Below are 6,530 nucleotides of genomic sequence, written 5' to 3'. Positions count from 1 at the left end.
AAAATTTTACACTAGTGCATTTTGCCTTAAAGAGTTTGAAAATTTATTTTCAACGTGTTTGGTTATTACTTTACTTAAATTACTTTTGACATGTTTTAAGGTGAAAACAAATTTGAGAAACTTGTTTTCAAACTTACCTTCATTAAAATTTTAAATTTGTTTGAAAAGAATTTTTAAAAATCCAATTCACCCCCCTCTTAGATATTTTTCTCATTATTATAGAGATAACACTTTTAACAATTAGTATAAGAGCTTGGACTCAATTTTATAGATTTAACAACCTTTAAGTGATCCTTTCTAGCTCCAAGACATGGACATGAACTTCATTGCAGCAATTCTTGGTGAAGAGCAATTAATTGTAGACCCTTCTCTATTTAATGATGAGAACTAAACTTATTGGAAGATTAGAATGAAGTTCTTTGTTCAAGCCAATGATTATGATGTTTGGAGTACAATTGTTGGTGGTCCACACAAGCCAACCAAGGAAGAAAAATAGTAGGATACAAATGACATAAACATAGTACAACTCAATGCTAAAGTTTTGCACATTCTCCTTTGTGCACTTAAGGATAGAGAATACAATAGAGTTTCCAAGTGTGAAAATGCCAAAGAGATTTGGAAGAAATTAGAAGAGTTGTATGGGGAAGCAAAGAAGGAAGAGGAATTTGAAGAAAGCATTACAAAGGTTAATGCTCAACATATGGTGAGCAATTAGAGGTAAGGAATCAAGTGAAAATCAATCCTCAATCAAATTCGAATCATGCCTCATGGCTCTTGAAGAGCTTAAAGTAAACTCATAAGTTTGTGAACCTTTTTCATATTCTTTTGGTGAATTGCAAAATGCCTTTGAAGAATTAGCTGGTGATTTTGAGAAAATGAATTTGAAACATAAGAAAATGATTTCAAAACTTAGTATTGAAAATGAATTTTTGTTTAAGGCAAAAGATGATTTGGAAAAAGAAAATCAAAAATCAAAAATAAATTTCGAAGTTTGCCAAAAGAAAATTGACGTTTTAGAAAAGGAGAATTTAGATGCAAAAATGAAGCTTGAAAAATTGACAAATGAAAAGAAAAAATTTCTCATGAATTCCCCACTTTTAAAGATGATCAGATGTAATTATTGTAAATTCTATAGTCATTATTCATGCACTTGTCAAATTAGAAATGTTTATCTTATAGGATTAGACAAGTGTGGATTCCAAAAAGAACTATGTGTAATGAGACTAATTTTCAAGGATTCTAAAGAAATTTAAATACCAAAAATCAAATGAGAATATCTCTTGTAGGTGTACTACAGTAAGGAGAAACAAACTATTAAAGATTGAAAGCTTTTTAGACACACAAAGAAAAATGGGTGATTTCTTTACCAAAAGTCTTTTATCTGTTAAATTGTGAACTTTGATTGGTTGCTTTTATTTTGTTTTGATTGAATTGATTTATCTTGATTTCTCAAGTTATTTTCTTTATTGAAAATATGATTGCCTTTTCTTGCTTGAATATTAAGTGCATAATTATTTGTCTACTCTCCTTGAGCGTTATTGATAAATTTGGTTATGCAATTTGATTTAATATGATACACGATATAAATTGTATAATCTTGAAGGAAGTATGAACCTTTATTTTGAATATGTGCTTATGGTTGATTTTGAATATATCCTTATGCTTATGCCAAAAGTTATTAATTTTTTCTTGAGAAAATTGCTTGTTTTTCTTATATATTTGAGTTTTATTGATTTTGCTTAATTGTGAAAAATTATTTTGATATAATTTCCTCATGTTTTGTGAATTTGATTTCATTTTTTTGAAAAAATGATTTTTGAGCATATCTTTAAGTATAAAAGGTTTGATGTTGATGGCATGTGAAGTAGCTAATGTAATTAATAGATTGACTTGCATAATTACCTATTCTAGTAGTCCAAACAAGGAAAATTGAGTTTGCAAAGTTGATCTTTTGTTTTCCTTGTGACTAAGATAAGTTAACCATTTGAACAATCTTGGTTTGCATTCTAGAACTTGCTTGAATACTTTAAGATGGTTGATAATGAACTTGAAAGTTGTGACAACTTGAATTGGTATTTTTTTAAGCAAAAACAAACTTATAACAAAAATGCTTTCCATCCTTGATCTTATCATGAATTATAAATTGAACCAAGTTGTTTCATGATGAAAATACCTATTGACTTGTTACTTGCTTGCAAGCATGAATAATCATAAGGGCATTTTTTATACATGATTATATGATTCAGTATGCTTATTAGACATTTCATATATCATTTAGAACATAATTAAAGAAAATTGAGTGACATTGAGCTCATGATTTTACATTAAGCATGTCCAACTCAAATCTTGTATGTTTCAAGGACAAACTTAAAAAAAAACCTTAAATCTTTTTAAATGAATTTCTTGAAAAACTTTTTGTTTGTTTTGATTAATTCTTTGTTCTTGATAACTATAGCTTGCTTGAACAAAATTGATTTGATATATGTATATAAATTGCACAGTTTTCCTTTGCTTGGTATTTTTCGTATGATTTGTGAAATTGATTGAAAAAGTTTTTCTTGAGCATGATCTTGAGTGTGAAATTTGACATTGATGGCATATTTCAAGTAAGCAAACAAATTTATTTGCAATGTTTGTCACTCTTGGGGTTTCAATGATTTCAATTATATAAAACTTGAACAAGTGTGCCTAGTGTTAAAAATGTTATTACAACTTGTTTTCTTTGTAAATGAATGCTTAAATGACCTCATGGGCATTTTTGTCTATATACTAGAAAAATTCTAAAAATGTTAAATTTGATGCTTATTATTCTTAAATGTTACCTAATATGCTTGTGATACATTTTATAAATTATATTCATACATCATGATGAGAATTAAGCATACTTGAGCATATTAAAGGTAAAATTTTCAAATGAGCTATTCAACCTTTTAATACTTGTGAACATGAGCAATGAGAGAAAAATTTTGGGTTCACAAGGTTTTGCTGAAAAATCTTAACGTATACAATTTCAAAATTATGCTTTAAACATGGTTGAATTGAAAATCAAACTTATCTTTATATAAATCCATGGTTTGAAATCATTGCATCTTGGCAAGTTGCATTTTTTTGTGCTTTTTGTGGTCTTTATGCTACAGGAATCTACTGAAGTCGACCCCTAAGCATATGAAAGTCGACCTTTGGAGAACATAATGTAAACAAGGCTACTAGAATGACAAAGGATCAACCATTAGGATTATGAAGTTGATCCTTGAGTACTCTAAAGCCAAAATGGACATGTTTTAAGTTTTAAAATGTCTTCTTACCTCACTTTTTGTCCATTATACTAAATTCTTTCATGAATTTATTTTCAAAGATAATTCTTGGTTTCTAAAAACATGCATTATGAACACTGTCATGATCATTTGGTGTAAATACATGTCCTTGAACTTACAGCACTTGTTGAAAAATGGGAAAACTCTGTTAAATGCTTGAATTTATCAACTTCTAAACATGGCACTCATATTGATCTTATAATTTCTCATATACTTACAATGATAAAATTGAAAATGAGAAATTGTTGAAACTGCTCATGAGTGTAGAATTCATTGCTTTTATCATATGCTTACATTGAAAAATCATTTCTTGAGAATTGAAATGTTCAAATGCTTAAGCTAGGAGCGGTTCTTGAAATATGCTTTATGTTTGTGCTTAAATGATTGCTTCAAAAATGATTTCTTGATTATGCATATGAATTTGATTAGCATGAACTCATTGAACTTCATAAAAATTATTTTTGATTCATCTATTACTTTGGTCAAGTTACATGCTTACATGCTTTTTAATTTTTCTTGACCTTAATAATTGAATTCTAAAGACTTGACTTAAGTGATAAAACTACTTCTAGTGCTTAATTTCATAACTTAAGTCAAGTTTAATCATAAAATATATTAAGTGTTGACATAGTTAAAATATTGCGTAAATGTGTATTTGAATGTTGACTATGTCTTCCATGAGTTTTATTGTATACATAATCCAAAAAAATGAAGTACATAAATTGATCACATTAGCTTATAGGTGATCCTTTAATGACTTAGAACCTCAAATGGAATATGACCTATAGCTTGGGTTAGTAATGAATTCCAAATGTGCTTAATTAAATACTCATTTCTTGAATCTTGACAATTGGTATTCATTTATATTTGGATGTTCACTTTGAAAATATTCACGAGTTGAATGCTTTATTTTATGATATACATAACGATTGGAATCATTCATGGAATATAAGAAATAGCATGTACCTTGAATTTCAAATCTTGCATTTTTTTTATAGGTATATGTCTAAATATTTTTGAAAAATTGTAATCATGCTTGGATTTTGAAATCATGATTAATGAAGATAACTATATCATTTCTTGTAACCATGCTTGTGCTTACTTGATTGTAATATTCTTTTACATGATTGCAACAAGTGCAAAATGCATTGATAATGCTTCATTGATAATGACATCTTCTTGATGTGAAAATTCTCCTTGAATTGTTAGTTTCATATATAATTTGAAGAATGTTTCTTGAAATGCTTGCTTGACAATGATTTGGAAGAATGCTTTCTATATGAAAACTTGATGATGATTAAGAGTGCTAAATGATGATAATCCTTTGATATGGAATTTCTCTTCTAGTTTCCATTTTCATATGAATTGGAGAATTCTTTGGAAATAATTGATTAATATTGCTTGGTAATACTTGCTTGCTACTGATGATGATTGAGAATACATAATGAATGCTTGATGGTACTCAATGATAGATAATGCTTGATGAAAATTAAGAGTGCTAAATGATGCTTGATTACTAATGATGCCTTGGACATGCATTAGAACTAATTTGCATAGACTTCATGAAAATATGAGTAATTGATGCATGTGTTGAACATCTACTTAAATGCTCATACTTATCTGGCTCCATTAATACAAAAAAAGGTTATAATGCACGTAATGAATGATATTATTAAGGAGAGTTTTAATGTTGGGTAATCATTACTAAAAGTTAATGTCAAGTAATGGTTAAGAACCCATTATGTGACTATTGAAGTAATTAGATGTAATAAGACTTGTTCTCGAGTAAAAGCTAACAAAATAATGTTGTACGTGAATAGTTATAAAAAAAAACTATACGTGAACAGGTACAAGAGAAGAAGCTGTATATGAATAGGTATAAGAAAACAAGGTAAAAGAGAGAAACACTTGCATTTCAAGAAAAGACTAAGAGAGACACCTCTTAACTACCCCCAGATCTGAGACATCAAATCAAACTCTCTGAAACATTCCAAGATGAAAATAACCCATGAAGCCTGTCACTTATTCTAGATTATTTTCACTGTCATCTATATGAAGTGGTTATTCTATGTAAAGTAGTTATTCTACTTAAATTAGTTGCTCCACATGGAGTAGTGCTTCACTTATTCTAGTTGTTTCATGTGAAGTAGTAATTCGTTTCTTTTAATTATTCTACGTGAAGTAGTGCTTCAATTGTAACGATTGTTCTCATTATTCTTTGTATAATGTTATGCTATAAAGTAATTCTTTAGATAATATATATTAATCAAAATCAAGTATCTACATTTTACCCTCTACATAAGAATTTTTGCTTAAAAATAAGTCTTATGCATTAATTTAGGGAAAAATTTTGTTTTGTATTATAACACATTATATTGTAACACCTTGGGTAATAACACCTCGAGTAGTAACATGCTATTGTCTTGTATAAAGTGTAATGCCAATATTTTGTGTAATATTTGATTGATTATACAATAATATTTTTTCCATGTAAAATAAGATTTTCAAGATACATATGATAAAAGGAAAATTAATCTTTTTCATAAAAACTTTGATTTTGTGTGCCCTATAAATATGAAGCTACTATAAACAATTTTCCTCAATCAAATTCAAAGTAAAGCAAAATAAAGTTTAGAGCAAAATTGGTTCTTTTGCGAATCTTTTCAAGCAAGTAAGCTTTTCTTCTTCTTGTAATTTATTGTTCATTTTTTTTATTTTTCAAAAAAATTGAATTTTTCTTAATTGTTCCCCCTACATGTATTTTTTTAATTGAAATATGAGAAAAGATAGTTCTTCATGCATGAGATGGGGCTTTTTTTATGAATATATATATATATATGTTGAAGCAAACAAATAAATTGTTTGATTTTAGAAGAAAAACTTAAAATAAGAATTATGTATGTTTTAAAAGAAAATTATCTTGGTAAGCAAAAATAAATCTTCTTGAAACAAGAATTTGTTTCGAGTCATGATTTATAATTTGTGGCAAATGTAAGATGCAAAAGCAAAAATGAAAAACAAAAAAAAAAAGGTTAAGGAAGAATTTTTTTTTTTTTGGAATTTCATTGACTTTTGCCTCTTTGATAGAAAAAAAAATTTTATAAAAAGAAACAAATAAAATTTGAAGTGAGAAATAAATCAAAGCTATCACATGTCAGCTTTTCTTTTTGTTTCTTTTTTTATTTGTTAGTAGCATAAGCTGTGTTTATATATATA

Source organism: Theobroma umbraticum, unplaced genomic scaffold (genome assembly GCF_002168275.2).
Source record: "Theobroma umbraticum cultivar Fairchild unplaced genomic scaffold, ASM216827v3 scaffold_146.0, whole genome shotgun sequence".
Classification (NCBI taxonomy): Eukaryota; Viridiplantae; Streptophyta; class Magnoliopsida; order Malvales; family Malvaceae; genus Theobroma; species Theobroma umbraticum.
Note: the sequence above shows the minus strand (reverse complement) of the source record.